Raw genomic sequence first — 27,430 nt, forward strand, 5'->3', positions numbered from 1 at the left:
GTGACAATTGAAGATAAGTTGAGAGAAGGGAGATTGAGGTAGTTTGGTCATGTGAAGCGTAGACATGCGGAGGTTCCAGCTAGACAAGTAGAGCACATTAGGTTAGAGGATAGAAAGAAAAAAAGGGGTAGACTTAAATTGACTTGGAGGAGAGTAGCACAACATGACCTAGAAGCATTACATATTTCTGAGAATTTAACCCAAAATCGTTCAGAGTGGAGAAAATGAATACATATAGCCGACTCCAAATTTTTGGGATAAAGGCTTAGTTGAGTTGAGTTGAGTTTATATCTCGTCATTAATGATCTCTCTCATTGCCTAACATCAAATTTCAATATCAATGACAATCAATGAAAAAAAAAATGGTAAGAATGTAATGCGACCATGCTTCCTGCTTCCAAGTCCAATCAGACTGAACATTAGCAGCTTTCAAGAGAGCTTTGAATGCATTTTTTGCCTCCTAAACATTAAATACATATGAAATTTTCAAATCAATAAACAACAAAGACTGAAGAAAGCAGCAACATTTATCATTGTTTCCCAATTCTAGGAAATAAACTAAGCAAGCAGATAAATCAAATGTAGGGAAGGGATACAATTAATTTTGAGTTGATACCAGTTTATTGGAAAATACTAAAGGTTCATCATACAGGGTATTCTCCTCTAACGGATTTGCATCACTTTTTCCAGCAACTGCCATTCCTTTTTTCACTTCCTGCCAATAACACAATAACGGGACATTGAAAAAAGCTAATTAAGAATATCTATCTCACATGCATACCTTTCATAACAAGAGCATATTATAAGTTGAAAAAAAGAAGCAAGTTACTACAGGATCTTTCCTACTATAGGGTAAAAACCTATGCACATATTAGTCCTCCTTTCCCAACAATATTGGCAGCAATTACAATTTCAGCTAAAGTTGAAAAATGCATCTTGTAACTTTAGAAAACAACCTTTAAGGAATTCATCATACCTCAGTATCCAGCACAGATGCTCTATCTTCAGAACTGGCAGCAACTTGAGATGTAAAATTATCAAGGCCAGTTCTGTAATTGTTAAAGGATAAAGCAAGCAGCATTCAAAATTTATGACAATTATGAATCATTCAAGGTCATTGAAAAAATGAAGCAGCAAAAAGAAGGCCATACAGTGATGGTGTCTTGGAATTAACCAAAGCAGTAGTAACACTAGCACTCCCTGAAACAGCAGTCGGTAAAGGAGTCAAGGTTACCACAGGAGGTTGGACAGCAGCAGCATTTGCTATGTTAGATTGTGCAACAGGCAGGGCTGATGAACCAGAAACTACGACTGCAGGATTAGAAACAGCAGCAACAGGTGTGATTGGAATTCGGCTTGAGGCTACTCCAAATAATGCTGAAGAGCTGGAACTAACTGAAATTGCTGTTGCAGATGTTTCACTCAAGGTAACAGCAACTGCAGTTGAGGCATGAGAAGCTGCATCAGGCTTCAGATTGGGTTCCCTGGCTAACTGTTTGCTGAGCCTGTTCAAGAGCTAACTGTAAACAAATTTTACAAATGTGAGATCAGAAATGTAGCAGCAACGTAAGTTTAAAACCTAATTTTTAAATTAAATGTTTAGTTTCTCACCTTAGTTATTATAGCTAATGCATAAATAAGTCAATTTAATGCATATCGTAAAGTGTAAACTAATAAAAAATATATGCTGTAATTTAAAAAAAAAAAAATCTATTTTGCAATTTATTACTTAGTTATAAAATTTAAGAAAAATAAATAATAATTTAAAAAATAAAATAAATCTGTTTTTTAATTTATTACTTAGGTTATAAAATTTAAGAAAAATAAATAATCATGAAATTAATTTTTAAAATTAATTTTCATAAATTACATATTAAGTTTACAACCTAATTACATAGTAAGTATACAACCTAAGCTAATGATCAAAGCTCCCAATATTAGTACCAAGATCAAAGTCAAGATAATCAACAACCTCCTAGACACTCATTTTGGTGGTAATAAGGTTAGTTATTTACTATCTACTCATTTAATTTCGTTTTAAATTGATTAATACTAATGGTGTATAAGAATGGTGGATTTAATGCATTTATTTGATATATTTATACTTACTATTTAGTTATATATCTTAGTTTTAATTATATCTTTGAATATTTATCTATTTCACGAACTTTGCAAATTTTTCAAAAAAATTTGCATAGCAAGCCATTACAGGCCTATTTCTGTTAACCACGACTGCAACCGTGATTTAAAACCACGACAGTAACAGATAGCACTAGCATACCTTCAATTCCTCTGGCATTGACCACTTAGATTGCTTTGTAACTTTGTTGTAGTAATATCTGCAAACGCCACCCCGTGATTAAATAGGGATCCCAAGGGGGGAAGAGGGCCATAATCAAAACAGATTCCAATTAAATCTGTATAAATAGGATTACTAATAATGAAAAAAATATCATCACACTTTTTTCCCTCTGGATTGGTGAACTCCTTCTAGACTGTTGAAGCATCAGCCCCCTGACAAATTGACAGCAATTTATCACCTTAAGAAGCCAATTTAACAGAAGAAACAACAAAGACAGAATGATAGATATGATATATATAATAGTACATGAACAGCCAACAAAAGAAGAGCAACCACATATACGATAATGAATAAAGAGGAGAAAGAAGAAATCCATAATAAAAAAATTTTAAGAACCAAGTAATAATTCTTTACCCTGAACTGCATATTTATTTTCTTCATTCAGAATTTGTCATAAGCCTAACCAGTAGCAGGTAGCCCAAAATTCAAGTGGTACGGAATACAAAATCAACAATGCGTTAGATATGCAGTTATAAGCAAGTCCTTGCGAGGTGTGGACCACATGATAAAGAAGTCAAGAGCAATAAAGGTGGCAGCAACTAATTTCGGCAACAAGCAGGACAGCAGGGATAGCAGCTAATTTACAGCAATCTTCTTAAATTGCAGAGCTATTCTTAGAAGTCTCTTTATTTTATTTTTAAATCTTGATTGTATGTTCCTATTCTAGATAAGACCTCTATGCTGTAAACTCTAATTAAGGAGACATACTATGAATAAAATTCAAGCCATAGTTACCTGCAACACAATACGTCTTCGGTCGCGGTAAGGGTACGGGTATAGGGTACGCCACTTAACTAGATATATGATTCGTGAGGGTAGGCTTAGTTGGTACGCCAATTTGGAACGCTGTACGTGAATTATATCAATTCGGTTCATGGTACATGACATAAAATTATCTAGCATAATATCTATGGCCAAAATCACCTAATTAAATAATTTTTTTCAGAATTTTAGATTTTTTTATGATGTGTACATTTCACAAGATTAATATTAGTAAAAGAAAATTCCAAAACCTTTTTTTTAGTATACTATTAAATTTTTTATTAATTAAATTTTAAGTAGAATGGACTTTTAATTGAAATTTAACAAACATATATTATAAAATTAAATGGACCTTAGAATTTAGAGCTCAATATAACCAACGCCTTATTATTTAACACTTCATGGGCTTTATAGGGTTAATAACACGTGTAAGCTGTAATTAGCAACCCTTCTATTTACTATAACCTATGCCAATGAAGAAAGAATGAAGCAGAAAGAGATGCATGAGGATTCTTCTTCTTATTCTGGAACACTTCTCTTCTTTTTCTTCTCTAGGTTTTGATGTTGCTGCTTATTATTCTCTATTTTTACTTCTCTTTTTATTCTTTGTATACTAAATTACTAACATCATAGGTAGCTTTATTTTATTAAAAAAAATAAAGAAAAGAAAAATTAAAAGAAATGAATAGAATTTCTTCTTCTTCTTCCCTTCAATTTTGTGCCGAGCAGAGTGGAACGGGATCACTTGATTTGTCAACTTAGATCGAGTTCCCAATCGATTTGCAATGAAAAAGTTCTATTATGGAAAGTCAATCACTACATTATTTCTTTGTATATTCTGTATTATGTATTCTTATTTAGGATTTCTTCCTAATTAGTAGAACACAATTATAGGAATCAATTGTATATATATACCCATGTACAGATTAATTAAAATTAAGGAGAATCATCTCTTTCTACATGGTATCAGAGCAGGTTATCTATCTAGGGTGACTATTTGTTCTCACCACCCAACTCAGGAGAGACCTTGGACGCCGACCAGCTGTTTCGACTCCGATCAATATCGCCTGCGTCGCCTCAACCCCCTCATTCCACCACTGTGTGCTGTTGCCTGATCCAGTACACCATTAAAGGACTTCTTAGGTTTGGCTCTTAGATCCTATTTCGGTATTTGCTTGATTTGTGATTTTGGGTTATTTTGCTGCTGTAAACACTTTGGATTAGCGTTTCGGTTAGTTTTCTCTGTCTCAACAAATGGCAGACAATAAGAATATTATTTCTGATGTGATTCCGGTGATGACTAAGATCACGGAACACAAACTTAATGGTTCGAATTATCTGAAGTGGAGTAAGACTGTTAGGGTTTATTTGCATAGTATTGATAAGGATGATCACCTTACTAAAGATCCACCTACTAATGATATACGACAAACTTGGCTAAGAGAGGATGCTCGGTTGTTTTTGCAGCTTCGGAACTCGATTCACAGTGAGGTAATTAGTTTAATTAATCACTGTGAATTTGTTAAGGAATTGATGGATTACTTAGATTTTTTGTATTTTGGTAAAGGGAATATCTCACGTATTTATGATGTTTGTAAGGCATTCTACCGTGCTGAGAAAGATGATAAGTCTCTCACGGCTTATTTTATGGATTTTAAACGGGTATATGAGGAACTTAATGTATTGTTACATTTTAGTCCTGATGTGAAAGTTCAGCAGGCCCAACGGGAGCAACTGGCTGTTGTGAGTTTTCTTGCAGGCCTTCCTTCACAGTATGAGACTGCTAAATCTCATATTTTCTTCAGTTCTGAGATTTCCTCTTTGCATGAAACGTTCACACGGATCCTTCGTACAGAAAGTAACAAATCTTCACAACCTGCCAGTAGTGCTCTTATTAGCCGTAATCTAAATGGACAACAGGGTAATAGAAGAGAAAGTAGAGGAGGAATTACAGACAACAAAAGTAATCAGCGTAATGGAGAGGCTAGTTCTAATCAGGACTCAAGAGGAGTCATTTGTTATTATTGCTATAAGCTTGGCCATACAAAATATAATTGTCCGCAACTTCAGAGAAAAAATCAGCGATCACAGATGGCAAATATGGCAGCAGAAGATTCTACAGTATCTTCCTCTGAGAAAACTATTTTGCTATCTGCAGAGAATTTTACACAGTTTTCCTAGTATCAGGCATCTCTAAAGCCTACCAGTTCCCCTGTAACTACGATAGCTGAGTCAGGTAAATCCACTACATGTCTTGTATCTTTCTCATCTAAATGGGTTATTGATTCTGGTGCGACAGATCACATGACAGGTAATTCTATTCTTTTATCTGCTTTTCAGTCTAATCTCACTTCCTCTATAGTTACTTTAGTTGATGGTTCTACTTTTTGTGTCATGGGTTCTGGAACTGCGAACCCGACTTCGTCAATTTCTTTGTCATCTGTTTGTGTCTACCAAAATTCTCTTTTAATCTACTTTCTGTTAGTAAACTTACTCGTACCTTAAATTGTTCAGTTTTCTTTTTTCCTGACCAGTGTTTGTTTCAAAATATTACAACGAAGCAGATTATTGGTAGAAGACGTGAGTTAGGTGGTCTCTACATTCTGGAAAATCATGTACCGCGGTTGCTTGTTTGCTCCAGTACCTTAACACCTCTTAAAACTCACCATCCTTCTTTGTCTACCATGAAGAAGCTATGTCCTCATTTCAGTTTTTATCAGTACTAGAATGTGAGTCGTGTCAGTTTGCAAAATATCATCGTTTGCCTTCTGTGTCTAGAGTCAATAAACGGGCTTCATCCCCTTTTGAGTTAGTTCATTCTGATTTTGGGGTCCTTGTTCTGTTACTTCTAAAACTGCATTTCGTTATTTTGTTACTTTTGTTGATGATTACTCTCGTGTTACCTTGTTATATTTAATGAAGAATTGTTCTGAGTTGTTTTCTATCTTTTGTGCCTTTTGTAATGAAATCAAAACTCAATTTAATATTTCTGTGCGCATATTAAGAAGTGACAATGCCAAAGAATACTTTTCAGCACAATTTCAATCTTATATGACACAAAATGACATTCTTCATTAGTCTTCCTGTGTGGATACCCCATCCCAAAATGACGTGGCCGAAAGAAAATCGGCATCTTCTTAAGGTAACTCGTGCTCTTCTTTTTTAGATGAAAGTTTCTAAACACTTTTGGGCAGATGCATTTTCTACGGCATATTTTTTGATCAATCGTATGCCGTCTTCTATCCTTAATGGGGATATTCCTTATATTGCTTTGTTTCCTACAAAATCTTTGTTCACTGTTGAACCCCGTATTTTTTGTTGTACCTGTTTTGTGCATGATGTTCGTTCACAGATTACTAAATTGGATCCAAAGTCTCTCAAATGTGTCTTCCTTGGATACTCCCGGCTCCAAAAAGGGTACCGCTGTTTCTCTCCTACTCTTAATCGTTATCTTGTTTCTGCCGATGTCATATTTTTTGAGTCCACTCCATTTTTTCCTCCATCATCTGTGTATGAGAGTCAGGGGGAGGAGGATGATCTCTTAATATATACTGTCCAACCAATGTCTAGTCCTCTCTCACAGCTTGATCCTTTTGTCTCTAGACCTACTCGACCTCCCGTTGTTCATGTTTATTCCAAGAGATTGGAGATTCCTGACTCAGATCCTCCACCAGCTACTTCGTTGGGAGATCCTGTACCTCATACTGATCATGATTCTGATCTAGACTTACCCATTGCTCTTCGTAAAGGTAAATGTTCATGTACTTACCCTATCTCTTCTTTTGTTTCTTATAATCAATTGTCTTCTTGTTCTCGGTGTTTTGTTACTTCTTTAGACTCTGTTCCTATCCCTAATACTGTTAGTGAGGCACCGTCTCATCCTGGCTGGTGTGCTGCTATGAAAGAGGAAATGGAGGCTTTAGATGCTAATGGTACATGGGAACTGTTGCCTTTGCCCACTGGTAAGAAAACTATTGGTTGTAAATGGGTATTTACAGTAAAGGTAAATCTTAATGGTTCTGTGGCTAGGTTAAAAGCACGCCTTGTAGCAAAAAGATATGCTCAGACATATGGGGTTGACTACTCTGGCACTTTTTCTCTTGTAGCTAAACTTACTTCTGTTCGCTTGTTTATCTCTTTAGCAGCTACATATGATTGGCCCCTGCACTAATTGGATATCAAAAATGCTTTCCTTCATGATGATCTTCAGGAGGAGGTGTATATGGAGCAACCACCTGGGTTTGTTGCTCAAGGGGAGTTGGGTAAAGTTTGTAAGCTTCGAAAGTCTCTTTACGACTTGAAACAAAGTCCTAGGGCCTGGTTTGGGAGATTCAGTGAAGCAGTACAGAAATTTGGTATGCAAAAGAGTAAGTGTGATCACTCAGCATTTTATAGGCAATCTGAGGCTGGTCTAATTCCCCTGGTAGTCTATGTGGATGACATTGTCATCACTGGGAGTGACTCTGCAGGTATTTCATCTCTTAAAACCTTCTTCCAAACCCAGTTTCAGACCAAAGACTTGGGATTATTAAAGTATTTCTTGGGCATTGAAGTTATGAGAAGTAGGAAGGGTATTTTCTTGTCTCAAAAAAAATATGTCCTCGATTTATTGACAGAGACAGAAAAATTAGGTGCTAAGTCTTATAGTACACCAATGACTCCAAATTTACAACTGTTAGCAGGAGATAGTGAGTTGTTTGAAGATCTAGAGAGATACAGGAGATTGGTAGGAAAATTGAACTATCTTACAGTCACTCGTCCTGACGTTGCTTATGCCGTTAGTGTGGTAAGTCAGTTTATGTCTTCCCCAACTGTTGCTCATTGGGAAACCTTGGGACAAATCTTGTGTTATCTGAAAGGCGCCCCAGAAAGAGGTTTGTTAAATGGTAATCATGGGCATTTGATTATTGAATGTTTTTCAGATGCTGAATGGGCTGGATCTAAGGTTGACAGGAGGTCAACTATTAGATATTGCGTTTTTGTTGAAGGAAATTTGGTGTCTTGGAGAAGCAAGAAGCAGAGTGTAGTTTCTCGATCTAGTGCTGAATCCGAATACAGAGCCATGGCACAATCCGTACGGGAGGTAATGTGAATACTTCAATTACTAGATGAGACAGGTTTTAAGACCTCCATGCCTGCGAAATTGTGGTGTGATAATCAAGCTGCTCTCCATATTGTTTCTAATCCGGTGTTTCATGAGCGGACCAAAAATATTGAGATTGATTGTCACTTTGTTCGTGAAAAGATTCAACAACAGATCATCTCAACAGGACACATCAAAACTAAAGAGCAGTTAGGAGATATTTTTACAAAAGCTCTGAATGGAGCTAGGATTGACTACATTTGTAACAAGTTGGGCATGATTAACATCTATACTCCAACTTGAGGGGGAGTGTTATGGAAAGTCAATCACTATATTATTTCTTTGTATATTCTGTATTATGTATTCCTATTTAGGATTTCTTATTTAGGATTTCTTCCTAATTAGTAGAACACAATTATAGGAATCAATTGTATATATATACCCATGTACAGATTAATTGAAATTAAGGAGAATCATCTCTTTCTACAAGTCCCAAGATTTAGGATGCACGATTTGGGTGGTGGAACGCATGGGGGTTAAACGAATCCGGCAACTATAAATGTCAAGCAAAATTATTTTTACAAGTTATTAAGAGGTTCTAGAGCTCCCTCAAACGAGCTCTACATTAAGGCACAATGGGTTCTTCACGCAGAGGCAAAAATAATAAGGGAAATTCAATTCCTTCCTAAGAAAATTATCCTATCTAATGACTTGTGACACAATCCTATGCAAAAGCCCTTGACAACTTGATATCAGAGCTAAGCATCATGGGTGAATCAAATTGACAAAACTGTCAAACGTCCCACATCTAAAGATTAAAAGGAATTCAATGAGCTTACAAGGGTGAAAGGCTAACTACCTAATTGGTTAGTTCCAACCTTTTAGCAATAGTTAGTCCTAATTTGAAAAGCCCATCTCACTCGTCATGGACTTTTGCCTTGACTCACTCACTCACCTTCGCCCATTCGATTCAGTTCAGTAATGTGGTATCAAAGCAGGTCTAGCCCAATTCAATTCAAGTGCTAAGGTTCTTGATATTGCCGCTACCTCAATTCAAGGTTTCAGGAGAAGAATTTCAAGTTTCAAGTGTCAATCAAAACGATTGCCACTTGAGGGGGAATGTCAAAAGTCCCACATCTAAATATTATAAAGAATTCAATGGGCATATAAGGGTGAAGGGCTATCTACCTAATTGATTAGTTCTAATCTTTTAGCAATGTTTGATCATCGTCCGAGTAAGCTCATACCACTCTCATGGACTCTTATGTAGGCCCACTCATTCACCTCCGCCCATTCAACTTAGGATTTATTTGGTAGAAGGTAAAAAAATCAAGGGTTGAATATTACTTTTGTAAATTTTAACCTTTGAAGAAAGTATTTATTAATTTAGGACCCCCAAGATTAACATTTAACCCCCAAGAAGATATAAATATTCTACTTAACTAAGCTTTTATCCCAAAAATTTGGGGTCGGCTATATGAATTCGCTTTCTTCACTCTAAATGATTTTGGGTAGAAGGCATAAATATTAATGAGGTGAAAAGTTAACCTAATCTCTTTAAATATCCAAACAATATTAATGAGAGGTTAAAAATTACAATGATAACAATTACCCCCTTGTTAACCTCGTACCAAACATCCCTTTAATTCAGCAATAATAACAAAGTCAAAGTTTTCATGCAAGAAACAAATGCATGCACCCAAAAGATACAGGAATTACATGCTCCAATGAAATCTTAGAAGGAATTTTTCAAAGGCTCAGGTAAGCGACATATCCAAGAAGGGGATGCAGGGGCAGGAAGCAACAACCAGATTAATCATTCGCACTACACGAAGAAGAGGTCCGATGGACACCAAGGAGCCTCAATAGTTCCCTATCATACAAAGTTAGATTTCCCTTCCTTTGATGGTTCCGAAGACACTCAAGGGTGGCTCAATCGATGCAAGCAATTTTTCTATAACCAACAAACCATGGAGGTAGATAATGTGGGACTAGCAACATTCCACATGTTGGGAGAAGCCCAATTGTGGTTCCATAGGCTGGCGCAAGAGTAGCCCTGGTTAACATGGGATACCTTTAAGAATTATTGCACTTTGTGCTTCAAACCACCTCACACAGCAACCCGTTGGGAGAACTAGTGAATCTAAAACAAACAAGCACAGAGGAGGAATACCAATGCCAATTTTAGTCATTATTAACAAGGGCAACTACTATTTATCCCGACCTACAATTGGATCTATTTACAGTAGGGTTACTCGATACTATTCACATAGATGTAGAATTACAAACCCTCCCAATTTAGCTATGGTAATGATTTTAGTACGAGCTTATGAGAAACAACGACAGCTGAGGCGAACAGGGACTGCTAACTGGGGGACTATTGTGACTACCAACCAAAAACCCGCATCTTCACTAGCATCTGGATGCAATCCCAAAAACATAGGCGAAGCATCAGTTACAGGATCTAGTAGTATCAGTAGTGTCTACGCACCTTTTGTAAAAAAGCTTAGTTGAGTAGAAATGGCAGAACGGCAAGCAGAAGTATAACACCCTACTACAACTAACCAAAATAACTTTTAGACCCTAAATCACCTGACCCAAAATGGTTAACCCAAGTTACAATGGTAGTTGGTGTAAGGGTTATATAAATCCTTAATCTTTTCTATTCTCACACACGATGTGGGACTGCTTGGGTTGTTACACTAGGAGTTGTATTATAATTGCGATAAGCCATACTCCTTTGAGCACCAGTGCAAAAAAATATTTTGGTTTAAGATATTAGATCAAGAAGAAATCTCAAATGACACGGAACATTAGGAGCCACATGAACCCAAAATATCATTGCATGCAATCACTGGCAAGCAAAAAGTGAGAACTATGGGCTATGATTGAGAATCATCCTTTGCTAGGCTTAGTAGATTTAGGGAGAACGCTTGGGATTGATAGTGCAACCTCAGACTAGAATGTGTGTTTCAGTTGCTAACGAGGAAAAAATCTTCAATGAAAGGATTTGCAACGTGGTAACTTCTATTGTAACTTACGATTGCTTTATTGTTGACTTCTTTATTATTCCTATTAGAAGTGAGCACTTTTCGATTTAAACCGAATCAAACTGAATCGGTCTAATCGGTTCTTTTTTTATCCGATAAGTTTGGTTCCATTCGTCATTTTCAGGATTCTCGGTTTTTAGTTTGGTTCAATTAATTAACAAAAATTAATGAAAAAAACCAAATCAACTATATAAATAAATAGCCAAGTCAGACCCATCCCATCCCACTCGTTTAGTCCCATCCCATGCCCTCTAGTCCCATCCCTAGATAAATCGAACAAAAGCCTCCTCCTCCTTCTTCTTGTCTCATCTAATTCTTCTTTGTCTTCTTTTTTTCTTCAATCACTTCTTCACTTCTTCATGATTCAGACCTCTCGATATCAACACCTCCCCTCTTAACCCACAGACACAGCCATAGCCACAAACCCAAATCCCTCTCGATCCCGAGACAAACTCAGGGTTTTTCTCACCCATGCATTCTTGTCCCCCACTAGTCATGCATCCTCACTGTGTGATAGTGTTTGTTGCTTATGGGTGTTGCTTCTGCTCGTTGCTCACCTGTCGCATCTACTCGGTGCTTACCGTCACAATAGTTGGTCCTCCTCCTCCTCCCTCTTCTTCTTATTTTTCTTCTTTTGATTCATTGATTGTTCATTCTTCTGCAAATAACCACATGCATATTATACAAAGTTGAAACTTTGTAATCTAGATTGTGAAATTTTTGAGTCCTAATTTCTTATTTGTTGTATATTGTTTATTGATTATTAAGAGATTTGTGCTCTTATTTCTGATTTGTTTATATATTGTTTATTAATAGTTAAAAATTTGTTATTGAGATTTGTTATCTTTGCTTCAACCATTATTGCTATTGACTTGGTTGTATTTTAATTCTAGGTTTCATTTTTTATCTTTTTTTTATTGAGATTTAATGTTGAAAATATGAAATCTTGCAAATTTGGTTCGATTGGTTTGGTACCCCCTTGGTAGTCGGTTCAATTCGGTCTTCAAAATTCTTGATTTTCGGTTATCGATTTTATCAATTTAAACCGAACTGATCGTTTACACACCCTTAATTCCTTTGACTGGTTTTGACATTTTTCTTAGTGTCTAATGGCAAACAACGTTGGGTCTAATTATATAAGACTTTGCCTCACTCACCACAAGTTTTGGGCTAGACAACAAACAAATTTCTAGCCAAAGAGCAACAGCCCACTAAGAGGTATAAGGTTCACTAACTACAAAGGAAGAGGGACCTTGGGGACCAACTAGATCAGTTGTTCGATGAATTCAGTGACTTATTCCAAGAACTATCAGGACTACTGCCACTTAGAACCTGTAGCCACCAAATTTGGTTGCAACCAAGTGCTAGCCTATTGTGGTTCGACCCTACTGCTATCCACGCCTCCTAAAAGATGGCAGCGATTGCATCTCTATCACTAGAAATCTATTGTTAGGAAGCTTTGCCACAAGCTTACTTGTTGGTTTTATGGACCTTTTAAGGTGCTACGCAAGATTAGGCAAGTTGTTTACCAATTGGAGTTATCGCCAAATATTACATAATGTTTTTCACATGTCTTTGCTCAAAGCTTTTAAAGGCGAGCCACCCACAACTTCACCAGCTTTGCCACCTGTTGAGGATAGGCCAGGAATTTACGAGGTCTTAGTTCACTGGTGCAGCATGCCTCCATTTCATGCAAACTGGGAAGTAGTGCCTCATTCCACAAAGCTTATCAAGACTTCAAACTTGAGAACAAGCTCTTTTTCCCGGAGGGGAGTAATGTTAGAGAGGCATTCATAAATGTAGAAAGAGATGATTCTCCTTGATTTCAATTAATCTGTACATGGGTATATATATACAATTGGTTCCTATAATTGTGTTCTACTAATTAGGAAGAAATCCTAAATAAGAAATCCTAAATAGGAATACAGAATACAAAATATACAGAGAAATAATATAGTGATTGACTTTTCATAACATGGTGATTGACTTTCCATAACACTCCCCCTCAAGTTGGAGCATAGATGTTAATCATGCCCAACTTGTTACAAATGTAGTCAATCCTAGCTCCATTCAGAGCTTTTGTGAAAATATCTCTTAACTGCTCTCCAGTTTTGATGTGTCCTGTTGAGATGATCTGTTGTTGAATCTTTTCACGAATAAAGTGACAATCAATCTCAATATGTTTGGTCCGCTCATGAAACACCGGATTAGAAGCAATATGAAGAGCAGCTTGATTATCACACCACAATTTCGCAGGCAGGGAGGTCTTAAAACCTGTCTCATCTAGTAATTGAAGTATCCACATTACCTCACATACTGATTGTGCCATGGCTCTGTATTCGGATTCAGCACTAGATCGTGAAACTACACTCTGCTTCTTACTTCTCCAAGACACCAAATTTCCTCCAATAAAAATGCAATATCCAGTAGTTGACCTCCTGTCAACCTTAGATCCAGCCCAGTCGGCATCTGAAAAACATTCAAAATTCAAATGCCCATGATTACCATATAGCAAACCTCTTCCTGGAGCGCCCTTCAGATAACACAAGATTTGTTCCAAGGCTTCCCAATAAGCAACAGTTGGGGAAGACATAAACTGACTTACCACACTAACGGCATAAGCAAAGTCAGGACGAGTGACTGTAAGGTAGTTCAATTTTCCTACCAATCTCCTGTATCTCTCTGGATCTTCAAACAACTCACTATCCCCTGCTAACAATTATAAAGCTGGAGTCATTGGTGCGCTACAAGGCTTAGCACCTAATTTTCCTGTCTCTGTCAATAGATCGAGGACATATTTTCTTTAAGACAAGAAAATACCCTTCTTACTTCTCATAACTTCAATACCTAAGAAATACTTTAACAATCCCAAGTCTTTGGTCTGAAACTGAGTTTGGAGGAAGGTTTTAAGAGATGAAATACCTGCAGAGTCACTCCCAGTGATGACAATGTCATCCACATAGACTACCAAGAGAATTAGACCAGCCTCAGATTGCCTATAAAATACTGAGTGATCACACTTACTCTTTTGCATACCAAATTCCTGTACTGCTTCACTGAATCTCCCAAACCATGCCCTAGGACTTTGTATCAAAGCAGGTCATCAATCTAGGGTGACTATTTGTTTTCACTACCCAGCTCAGGAGAGACCTTGGCCGCCGACCGGCCGTTTCAACCTCGATCAACATCGCCGGCGTCGTCTCAACCCTCTCATTCCACCACTGTGTGCTGTTGCTTGATCCAGTATAACCATTAAAGGACTTCTGAGGTTTGGCTCTCAGATCCTATTTTGGTATTTGCTTGATTTGTGATTTTGGGTTATTTTGCTGCTATAAGCACTTTGAATTAGCGTTTCGGTTAGTTTTCTTTGTCTCAACAAATGGCAGACAATAAGAATGTTATTTCTGATGTGATTCCAGTGATGACTAAGATCACGGAGCACAAACTTAATGGTTCGAATTACCTGGAGTGGAGTAAGACTGTTAGGGTCTATTTGCGTAGCATTGATAAGGATGATCACCTTACTAAAGATCCACTCACTGATGATACACGACAAACTTGGCTAAGGGAGGATGCTCGGTTATTTTTGCAACTTCGGAACTCGATTCATAGTGAGGTAATTAGTTTAATTAATCACTGTGAATTTGTTAAGGAATTGATGGATTACTTAGATTTTCTGTATTCTGGTAAAGGGAATATCTCCCGTATTTATGATGTTTGTAAGGCATTCTACCGTGCTGAGAAAGAGGATAAGTCTCTCACGGCTTATTTTATGGATTTTAAACGGGTATATGAGGAAATTAATGTATTGTTGCCTTTTAGTCCTGATGTGAAAGTTCAAAGAGCCCAACGGAGCAAGCGGCATTATGAGTTTTCTTGCAGGCCTTCCTTCAGAGTATGAGACTGCTAAATCTCAAATCCTCTCCAGTTCTGAGATTTCTTCTTTGCATGAAACGTTCACACGGGTCCTTCGTACAGAGAGTACTCAATCTTCACAGCCTGCCAGTAGTGCTCTTATTAGCCGTAATCTAAATGGACAACAGGATAATAGAAGAGGAAGTAGAGGAGGAATTACAGGCAACAGAAGTAATCAGCGTAATGGAGAGGCTAGTTCTAATCAGGACTCAAGAGGAGTCATTTGTTATTATTGCCATGAGCCTGGCCATACAAAATATAATTGTCCGCAACCGAGAAAAAAATCAGCGATCACGGATGGCAAATATGGCGTGAGAGAATTCTCTGATATCTTCCTCTGAGAAAACTATTTTGGTATTTGCAGAGGATTTTGCACAATTTTCCCAGTATCAGGCATCTCTAAAGCCTACAAGTTCCCCTGTCACTGCGATCGCTGAGTCAGGTAAATCCACTACATGCCTTGTGTCTTCTTCATCCAAATGGGTTATTGATTGCAGTGCATGAGATCACATGACGAGTAATTCTAGTCTTCTATCCGCTTTTGGTCTAATCTCAATTCCTCTCATTACTTTAGTGATGGTTCTACTTCTTGTGTCATGGGTTAGGCTGAACCCGACCGTCAATTTCTTTGTCTTACATTTTGTGTCTACCAAAATTCTCTTTTAATCTACTTTCTGTTAGTAAACTTACTCGTACCTTAAATTGTTCTGTTTCCTTTTTTCCTGACCAGTGTTTGTTTCAGGATCTTACGACGAAGCAGATTATTGGTAGAGGACGCGAGTCAGGTGGTCTCTACATTCTGGAAAATCATGTACCGCGGTCGCTTGTTTGCTCCAGTACCTTAACACCTCTTGAAGCTCATTGTAGATTGGGTCATCCTTCTTTGTCTACCATGAAGAAGCTGTGTCCTCAATTTGATCTTTATCGATTACTAGAATGTGAGTCGTGTCAGTTTGCAAAACATCATCGTTTGCCTTCTGTGTCTAGAGTCAATAAACGGGCTTCATCTCCTTTTGAGTTAGTTCATTCTGATGTTTGGGGTCCTTGTTCTATTACATCTAAAACTGGATTTCGTTATTTTGTTACTTTTGTTGATGATTACTCTCGTGTTACCTGGTTATATTTAATGAAGAATCGTTCTGAGTTGTTTTCTATCTTTTGTGCCTTTTGTAATTAAATCAAAACTCAATTTAATATTTCTGTGCGCATATTAAGAAGTGACAATGCCAAAGAATACTTTTCAGCACAATTTCAGCCTTATATGACACAAAATGGCATTCTTCATCAGTCTTCCTGTGTGGATACCCCATCCCAAAATGGCGTGGCCGAAAGAAAAAATCGTCATCTTCTTGAGGTAACTCGTGCTCTTCTTTTTCAGATGAAAGTACCTAAACACTTTTGGGCGGATGCAGTTTCTACGGCATGTTTTTTGATCAATCGTATGTTGTCTTATGTCCTTAATGGGGATATTCCTTATACTACTTTGTTTCCTACAAAATCTTTGTTCCCTATTGAACCCCGTATTTTTTGTTGTACCTGTTTTGTGCGTGATGTTCGTCCACAGGTTACTAAATTGGATCCAAAATCTCTCAAATGTGTCTTCCTTGGGTACTCCCGGCTCCAAAAAGGGTACCGTTGTTTCTCTCCTACTCTTAATCGTTATCTTGTTTCTGCAGATGTCACATTTTTTGAGTCCACTCCATTTTTTCCTCCATCATCTGTGTATGAGAGTCAGGGGGAGGAGGATGATCTCTTAATATATACTGTCCAACCAATGTCTAGTCCTCTCCCACAGCCTGTTCCTTCTGTCTCTAGACCTACTCGACCTCCCGTTGTTCATGTTTATTCCAGGAGATTGGAGATTCCTGACTCAGATCCTCCACCAGCTACTTCGTTAGGAGATCCTGTACCTCATACTGATCATGATTCTGATCTAGACTTACCCATTGCTCTTCGTAAAGGTAAACGTTCCTGTACTTACCATATCTCTTCTTTTGTTTCTTATAATCAATTGTCTTCTTGTTCTCGGTGTTTTGTTATTTCTTTAGACTCTGTTCCTATCCCTAATACTGTTGATGAGGCACTGTCTCATCCTGGCTGGTGTGATGCTATGAAAGAGGAAATGGAGGCTTTAGATGCTAACGGTACATGGGAACTATTGCCTTTGCCCACTGGTAAGAAAGCTATTGGTTGCAAATGGGTATATCTGATGAGTAAATCCTAATGGTTCTGTAGCTAGGTTAAAAGCACGCCTTATAGCAAAAGGATATGCTCAGACATATGGGGTTGATTGCTCTGATACCATGTAGAAAGAGATGATTCTCCTTGATTTCAATTAATCTGTACATGGGTATATATATACAATTGGTTCCTATAATTGTGTTCTACTAATTAGGAAGAAATCCTAAATAAGAAATCCTAAATAGGAATACAGAATAGAAAATATACAGAAAAATAATATAGTGATTGACTTTCCATAACATGGTGATTGACTTTCCATAACAATAAACAAGTCCTATGAGATGCGTGGGCCACATGATAAATAAGTCAAGAACAATAAAGTTGGCAATAACTAAATCAACAACAAGGGAGATAGCAAGTGTAGTAGCTAATTTGCAACAATCTTCTTAAATTGAGGAGCTATTTTTAGAAGTCTCTTTATTTTATTTTTAAATCTTGATTGTACATTCCTATTATGGAATAAGACCTCTATGTTGTAATCTCTATTTAAGGAGACATATTATGAATAAAATTCAAGCAAAATTATTTTCACAAATTATCAAGAGGTTCTAAAGCTCCCTCAAACAAGCTCTACATTAAGGCACAATAGGTTCTTCACACAAAGGCGGAAATGCTATCAGAAATTCAATTCCTTCCGAAGAGGATTATCTTGTCCAACGACCTATGACACGCTCCTATGCAAGGGCCCTTAACACAATGCATATGAAATAGTTAGCAAGTTCTACAAATAATTGCACCAGGTTCAATAAATAAATTTCTTCTAAGATGAAAAAATGGGTTACCAACCAAGAGGCCTCAAACACAAGAAACACCATAATTTTGTAGTTTAAAAAGTTATGACAAACAGTAATATATATACTAATACACAACTTTGATTTACTGTTCTAAAAAATAGTATTTGGACCATTCTACACCTCAAATCACTACAAAACTAATGATTTTGCTCCTGTCAAAGAGCAAGCATTGTTTCTTGAACAAGTGTCATGCTATTCTCCTTTTATTTTTTCTAATTTTTTCTTTCAATTTTTGTTTCACATTTCTATTTGCATTTTTTATTTTTATTTTATATTATTTTAATAGGCGTGACACCATTCTTGGAGAGCAATGCCAAGCTATTATTTTTTCTCTCTTTTGCAACTAAATACAATTTCTTGTGTTTATTTATTATAATTTTAATTAATTTTAGCCTATTTAATATTTAATAATTAGAATTTTTCTAGTCACATCAAAATCATTATTAAGGATATGTTTGGTTCAAATAAATTCCACAAAATTGTGAAATTCAAGTATTCAACTGAATTTCATGTTTTGCATGTTTGGTTTGATGAAAAAAAAATGTAGATGTCAATTCTGCAAATTCAATTCTATGAAATTGAACGTACCTAAAATCAAATTCTATCAAATAAGTGGAATTTCAAATGAAATCCACAAAATTAAGACAATGGCATTTTTGGACCCAAATGCCCATCTCTCTCTCTCTCTCTCACTCTCTCTCTCTCTCTCACACACACACACACACACAAGACACAACATTTAAAATAAATATTTTGAAATTATATATTAAACAAAATTTGTGCATAATGAAAATAAACTTGTTCCTTGCAAAAAAAAAAATAGATTAAGGGTATTTTAAAAATAAAAATAATGTAATTCTAAATTATATAATAAGAATAAGCTTCATCCAATATAATGTAGTGAGGGCAGTGATCAAAACAGAGGAAAGGAACTGAAGAAAAATAGCCAAGGCTGGGTGGTTTGTTCTAGAAGAGTGAAGAAGTTCCAGAAGGACAATCAGTTACAGCAAATGCTGATTCACAGCTATGGGAAATTCTGCTCAAAGAGTTGCTGAGGGAGAATGCACGTGGAAGGAAGCACATGGGGCAAAGAAACTATAACAAGATAATTTTGTTGAGAGGAGGGGATCTTTCTAAAAACTGTAATTGGGGGTTGTTTTTCTTTTCATTCCAGCTTGTAAGCTTAGCGGGGCAGGTTGTGATCTGCTTAGGAGATTCTTCTCCTGGTAATTCTGGTTGTTGTACTTTGTTTTTCAATTTCTTTGTATTAACTCCAGTTCTTTTCTGTTGAGAAAATTAAATGAAATTTTGAATTGGAATTGATTCGAAATTGTATTACTTTGTTGGGTGTTGAATTTAACAATTACAGAGCAGTTATTTACTCTATCATAACGTTTAGGAAGTAAGGATTTTTTTTTTTTTTTTTGGTTATTGAGAATATTTTAGGAAATAAGAATAAATGAACTTCAATTATAAAATAATGCCAAACATGAATTATATGTGATTCAATTGAATTATGTATTTTAAGTTGTATCATACCCCAAAAACAAGGTAAATGAATTTTAACTAGAATTCACTCTAAATGAATTCTACATTTCTAGTTCATTTGAACCAAATGGGAATTAAAGCATCACTTTACTTTTAATAAAGCCATCATTATATTATATATATTGGTACTTACAGTTAGGTACAAACAGTAAGTCAATAAACCATAAATAAGTTTTCCTTTTGGGGGGGAAGGAAAAGAAGAGATTGTGATTCCAGAGAAACATGTAATGGACAGCACCACAATTATCTTGTGCAAATCATGAACATGCAGGAGCATCGAAGTAACAACTGGAAGAAAATTTACAGATAAACAGATATACAATTGCAAGTAAAGATAAGCAATAGTACACACTTCCCAAAAACTTCAGTAAAATAATAAGAAAAACCACTAATATTGAAACACTAATTAAGCACATTCCACATAAAAATTTTCCCCACATGCAAATAGGATGTAAATAACAAATTGTTGCCTGCCATGGGAAAGTGAAAACCTGCCTTTAAAGTGAGCATGTAGAGCAGTTGTTAAATTTCTCCATTTGCCATGACATCTACAAACCAATAAAGAAACATGCAAAGAAAACGAGAATCCAAATAAAACAAATTTGATCAACGTTTGGGTGGCTACAATTGCAACATGCATAAAAGGGAACACAGTTTGGAACAAATACCAAAACATTCTAAAACATGTGTGGGGCAAAACAGAGACGACATTTCAGAATTCAGATATACCAATAGCTACCACTGGAGATTGACTCACCTCAATCGCTGCCATCAACTCAAAGGGCTTCTCCCAACTAGATTGTTTTGTTCTCTTGTTGTAGTAATATCTAGAAGAACACATTCCCTGGCTATCCAGTATTATAAAAAGAAGAGGACTGTATTGAATAATTACTAGACAAAATAATATGGAGACAGAAGGTGATAATTATAAACTATAGCAATAAAACATGCTCTCTTAAAAAGGTGATATCAATAGAAGTCAATATTTTGAATAACATCACAAAGAACAAAAATCACAACTACAAGAAAAACCAAACCTCCTCCCATCAGAAGCTGTGTGCTCTTAGCAGTCAGATAAAGACTGATGATTAAGGCTAGGAGCATTTACTACCTGAAACAACATAAAAAAAAAAAAAAAAAAAAAAAAAAAGAAGAGTAAGAGAATCAATAACCAGTTGACCATAGCCAGTCAGGTCTCAAAAATCAGTGACTGTAAATGGGCACGTAATGATGCCTAGAGAAGAAAAAAAAAAATAAAAAAAGAAAGAAATAGTTAGCCACAGTTGTGACCTGACAGCCACACTTTCCACTATAGAAAACTGAAATGTCTTTAGCAGTATAAAGCATTTTGAACACCTATTATTGCTTCAGGGAGCACGTATACGTGACAGCACTAAATCATAGCCAATTCATGATATTTGGATCAAAAACTTCATATTAAGCATCATGAAATGAGAGAAATACAAGTTACAATGAATAACCAATCCTTAAGACCTTAATAGGTTTCTTACTGACAAACTATGCTAAAAAGCCCAAATCACTGTCTACCTGGATGATTGAAAGGGTCATGAACCAACCTTATTGCCTGCTTATTAGGAGATATCACCTCATCCAAGTTCATATGAAGAACATAAAAACAAATAAGACACAATCTCCAATGGCACATTTCTTCATTAACAATGTTGGGCAATATGAAAACATGAGCATTATAAATATAATATGGCCAAATAGAAGCAGAAAAAGAGAAAAAGCACATACTGAATCTGAAGTAGAAGACGCAGAAGGTTGCTGCCCAGTTGGCTGCACTGCTGTAGCAAGTAATACGCCATTGCTTCCAGAGGCCAACCAAGGTTGTCCCCCTACAGGAACAACAGGTGCATACATTTGAGGTATTGGCTGGAACTGGGATGATGCACTGACATTGTTTTGTGGCTGGCCAAAAGAAGATGGTGCAAACAGAAACAATGACAAATCATGGAAGTGCAAAGGTATTTTAAAAGTAAAGCAAGCAACAGAGAGGAGGAATGCAGTGATAAGATCTTACAGTATATGGTGAAGAGAGAGGAATCGCAGAAGCGACCAACCCAGGTGCATGAGTACTTACAGTTACAGGGGGGGCAGTTTGCTGCAACTGTGGTGGACCCGTAGTCAATGGCCTATTTGGAAGAACATATAGCAAAGGTACAGCTTGTGATGGAGGTGTACAATGGCCAGGCTGATTTGGCCATTGTGGCAATTGCTGCATTGGTTGAGAAAACTGCAGCGGCTGACTCTGACCAGCCGACATCCCTTGTCCAATAGGCCAAAACTGTTGGGGAGCCACCGGAATGAATGGCTGTCCCTGCTGTGCAGGACCTACTGGTCGAAACTGCAAGATATAGGACTTAAAGTTAAATTCTTAAAATATTATCAACAAAAAAAAAATCCCCAATATGAAAAGGAGAAGAATCAAATAGGACCCAAGGATCCAACTGCAGGAGGCCTAATTGGCTAATCTGCATACACACAGAGGCACAGACAGAAAGAGTAAACGGGGCTAAAGATTTTATTTAAAATGAATGATTAGTGCCCAAGCAATCAGAATTAATATTTTGAGAAAGGAAGATATTAGCTTGAAGAAATGTTGAACTTAGCAAGATACCATAACACTTTGACAAAAATAATCAAATTTTAACCTTCTCAATGAAACCTAGGACAGAGTTGAGTTACTTAAAATATCAACTCAGAGAATGACTAAACCTGAAGCCAGCTCAGATCCCTTCAAACATTATAATTAATTAATTATCTCTTTTGCAATACAATACTATTGGTAATGGTTTTCATAGCTGAGCCATGTTCAGATTTTGGGTTGACAATAAAACCAAAAGTTGAAGCATATTAACAGGGACGGATCTACAATGGGGGCAATGGGGGCACTTGCCCCCAAAGAGAATCTTCTAAGTTATATGTTATTGATGTTTGCCCCCACATTTAAGAATTAAAATTTGCCCCATTCTTTTTTTTTTTTTTTTTTGCTTAATAATTTGAATTTGTCCACAAACTTAAAAAATTTAAATTATTCATTGATTATATTTTACTTGCAATTACTTAAAATTAAACAATATAGTTTGATTTAAATAAAAATTATTATTTGAATATTTAAACTAAAACAAAACTATCAATTATACATTGTTTGTTAATTTTTTTTAATTTGATCTTACCTTAATAATTAAAATAATGCTATCATATTTTTTATACATACTAAGTTTAGCTTTAAATTGTTTATTAATATTTTTTTCCTATATCCATCATAATCTTAATTTTTAATATTACTATTGTATCACTATTTTTTGTAAAAAACTTCTTAAATGATCACTTAACAGTTTACATTTGTTATGGAAAGTCAATCATTATATTATTTCTGTGTATATTCTGTATTCTTTATTCCTATTTAGGATTTCTTATTTAGGATTTCTTTCTAATTAGTATAACACAATTATAGGAATCAATTGTATATAAATACCCATGTACAGATTAATTGAAATATATGAGAATCATCTCTTTCTACATGGTATCAGAGCAGGTCATCTATCTAGGGTGATTATTTGTTCTCAGCACCCATTTCAGAGAGACCTTGGCGCCGGCCGGCGTTTCGACTCAATCAACATTGCTGTCGCCTCAATCCCCTCATTCCACCAGCGTGTCGTTGTTCGATCGATTACACCATTAAAGGACTTCTGAGGTTTGGCTCTCAGATCCTATTTCGGTATTTGCTTGATTTTTTATTTTGGATTATTTTGTTGTCACAAGACTTTGGATTAGCGTTTGGTTAGTTTTCTTTGTCTCAACAAATGGCGGACAATAAGAATGTTATTTACGATGTGATTCCGATGATGACTAAGATCACGGAACACAAACTTAATGGTTCGAATTATCCGGGTGGAGTAAGATCATTAGGGTTTATTTGCGTAGCATTGATAAGGATGATCACCTTACTAAAGATCCACCTACGATGATACACAACAAACTTGGCTAAGGGAGGATGCTCGGTTGTTTTTGCGGCTTGAACTCGATTCACGGTGAGGTAATTAGTTTAATTAATCACGTGAATTTGTTAAGAAATTGATGGATTACTTAGATTTTACGTATTCGGTAAAGGGAATATCTCGTATTTATGATGTTTGTAAGGCATTCTACCGTCTGAGAAAGAGAATAAGTCTCTCACGGCTTATTTTATGGATTTTAAGCGGGTATATGAGGAACTTAATGTATTGTTGCCTTTTAATTACGATTTGAAAGTTCAAGAGGCCCAACGGAGCAACTGTTATGAGTTTTCTTGCAGCCTTCCTTGTAGTATGACATTGCTAAATCTCATATTCTTTCCAGTTCTGAGATTTCCTCTTTGCATGAAACATTCACACGGGTCCTTCGTACAGAGAGTACCCAATCTTCACAGCCTGCCAGTAGTGCTCTTATTAGCCGTAATCCAAATGGACAACAGGGTAATAGAAGAGGAAGTAGAGGAGGAATTACAGCAATGAAGTAATCAGCGTAATGGAGAGGCTAGTTCTAATCAGGACTCAAGAGGAGTCATTTGTTATTATTGTCATGAGCCTGTCCATACAAAATATAATTGTCCGCAACTTCAGAGGAAAAATCAGCGATCACAGATGGCAAATATGGCGTGAGAGGATTCTCTGATATCTTCATCCGAGAAAAGCTTTGGTATCCGCAGAGGATTTTGCACGCTTTTCCCGATCGTGCATCTCTAAAGCTTACCAGTTCCCTGTCACTACGATCGCTGAGTCAGGTAAATCCAGTACATGCCTTGTGTCTTCCTCATCCAAATGGGTTATTGATTCTGGTGCAACAAATCACATGACAGGTAATTCTAGTCATCTATCTGCTTTTCAGTCTAATCTCACTTCCTCTCATTACTTTAGTGATGGTTCTACTTCTTGTGTCATGGGTTAGGCTGAATCGCGACTTCGTCAATTTCTTTGTCATCTGCTTTGTGTCTACCAAATTTCTCTTTTAATCTACTTTGTTAGTAAACTTACCCGTACCTTAAATTGTTCTATTTCCTTTTTTCCTGATCAGTGTTTGTTTCAGGATCTTACGACGAAGCAGATTATTGGTGGAGGACGTGAGTCAGGTGGTCTCTACATTCTGGAAAATCATGTACCGCGATCGCTTGTTTGCTCCGATGCACGAACACCTCTTGAAGCTCATTGTAGATTGGGTCATCCTTCTTTGTCTACCATGAAAAGTTGTGTCCTCGATTTGATCTTTATCAAGACTAGAATGTGAGTCGTGTCGGTTTGCAAAACATCATCGTTTGCCTTACGTGTCTAGAGTCAATAAACGGGCTTCATCCCCTTTTGAGTTAGTTCATTCGATGTTTGGGGTCCTTGTTACATTACTTCTAAACCTGGATTTCGTTATTTTGTTACTTTTGTTGATGATTACTCTCGTGTTACTGGTTATATTTAATGAAGAATCGTTACGAGTTGTTTTCTATCTTTTGTGCCTTTTGTAATGAAATCAAAACTCAATTTAATATTTCATGCGCATATTAAGAAGTGACAATGCTAAAGAATATTTTTCAGCACAATTTCTCTTATATGACACAAAATGGCATTCTTCATCGATCTTCTGTGTGGATACCCCATCCCAAAATGGCGTGGCGAAAGAAAAATTGGCATCTTCTTGAGGTAACTCGTACTCTTCTTTTGGATGAAAGTTCCTAAACACTTTTGGGCGGATGCGCTTTCTACGGCATGTTTTTGATCAATCGTATGCCTTCTTCTGTCCTTAATGGGGATATTCCTTATCGCTTTGTTCCCTACAAAATCTTTGTTTCCGTTGAACCCGTATTTTTGTTGTACTTGTTTTGTATGTGATGTTCGTCATGAGTTACTAAATTGGATACAAATTCTCTAAAATGTGTCATCCTTGGGTACTACCGGATCCAAAAAGGGTACCGTTGTTTATCTCATACTCTTAATCGTTATCTTGTTTACAGATGTCACATTTTTGAGTCCACTCCATTTTTTCTCAATCATCCGTGTATGAGAGTCGGGGAGGAAGATGATATCTTAATATATCTTGTCCAACCAATGTCTAGTCTTCTCTCACACCTATTTCTTCCGTCTCTAGACCTACTCGGCCTCCGTTGTTCATGTTTATTCCAGAGATTGGAGATTCTGACTCGGATCCTCCACCGGCTACTTCGTTGGGAGATCCTGCACCTCATCGATCATGATTCGATCTAGACTTACCCATTGCTCTTCGTAAAGGTAAACGTTCATGTACTTACCCTATCTCTTCTTTTGTTTCTTATAATCAATTGTCTTCTTGTTCTCGGTGTTTTGTTACTTCTTTAGACCCTATTCCCATCCCTAATCATTGGTGAGGCCTTTGTCTCATCTGCCGGTATCTCGCTATGAAAGAGGAAATTGAGGCTTTAGATGCTAATGGTACATGGGAATCATTGCCTTTGCCCAGGTAAGAAAGCTATTGGTTGCAAATGGGTATTCTGATGAAAGGTAAATCCCGATGGTTACGTGGCTAGATTAAAAGCACGCCTTGTAGCAAAAGGATATGCTCAGACATATGGGGTTGATTACTCTGACACTTTTTCTCCTGTAGCTAAACTTACTTCTGTTCGCTTGTTTATCTCTTTAGCAACTACATATGATTGGCCCCTGCACCAATTGGATATCAAGAATGCCTTCCTTCATGGTGATCTTCAGGAGGAGGTGTATATGGAGCAACCACCTGGGTTTGTTGCTCAGGGGGAGTTGGGTAAAGTTTGTAGGCTTCGGAAGTCTCTTTATGGCTTGAAACAAAGTCCTAGGGCCTGGTTTGGGAGATTCAGTGAAGCAGTACAGGAATTTGGTATGCAAAAGAGTAAGTGTGATCACTCAGTATTTTATAAGCAATCTAAGGCTGGTCTAATTCTCCTGGTAGTCTATGTGGATGACATTATCATCACTGGGAGTGACTCTGCAGATATTTCATCTCTTAAAACCTTCCTCCAAACTCGATTGGACCATAGACTTGGGATTATTAAATTATTTTTTGGGTATTGAAGTTATGAGAAGTAAGAAGGGTATTTTCTTGTCTCAAAGAAAATATGTCCTTGATCTATTGACAGAGACAAGAAAATTAGGTGCTAAGCCTTGTAGTGCACCAATGACTCCAAATTTACAAGCATAGCGGGGATAGTGAGTTGTTTGAAGATCCGGAGAGATACAGAGATTGGTAGGAAAATTGAACTACCTTCTTGTCACTCGTCGACATTGCTTATGCCGTTAGTGTGGTAAGTCAATTTATGTCTTCCCCAAACCGTTGCTCATTGGGAAGCCTTGGGACAAATCTTGTGCTATCGAAGGGAGTTCGGGAAGAGGTTTGTTATATGGTAATCATGGGCATTTAAATATTGAATGTTTTTCGGATGCCGAAATTTGGATCTAAGGTTGATAGGAGGTCAACTCATCGGATATTGCGTTTTTGTTGGAGGAAATTTGGTGTCTTGGAAAAGCAAGAAGCGAGTGTAGTTTCTCGATCTAGTCTGAATCGAATCTGAGCCATGGCACAATCGGTATGTGAGGTAATGTGGATATTTCAATTACTAGATGAGACAGGTTTTAAGACCCCCGCTGCGAAATTGTGGTATGATAATCAAGCTCTC

General features: G+C 36.8%; 1 pseudogene; it reads right to left on the reverse strand.

The window, feature by feature from the left end:
* The window catches only part of LOC110663731 (pre-mRNA-processing protein 40A-like), a 34,260-nt pseudogene extending 7,221 nt beyond the window's left edge, over positions 1 to 27,039 (reverse strand).
* Between the last annotated feature and the right edge of the window lie 391 nt (positions 27,040 to 27,430).

The sequence above is a fragment of the Hevea brasiliensis genome, chromosome 2 (genome assembly GCF_030052815.1).
Source record: "Hevea brasiliensis isolate MT/VB/25A 57/8 chromosome 2, ASM3005281v1, whole genome shotgun sequence".
In the NCBI taxonomy this organism is placed as follows: domain Eukaryota; kingdom Viridiplantae; phylum Streptophyta; class Magnoliopsida; order Malpighiales; family Euphorbiaceae; genus Hevea; species Hevea brasiliensis.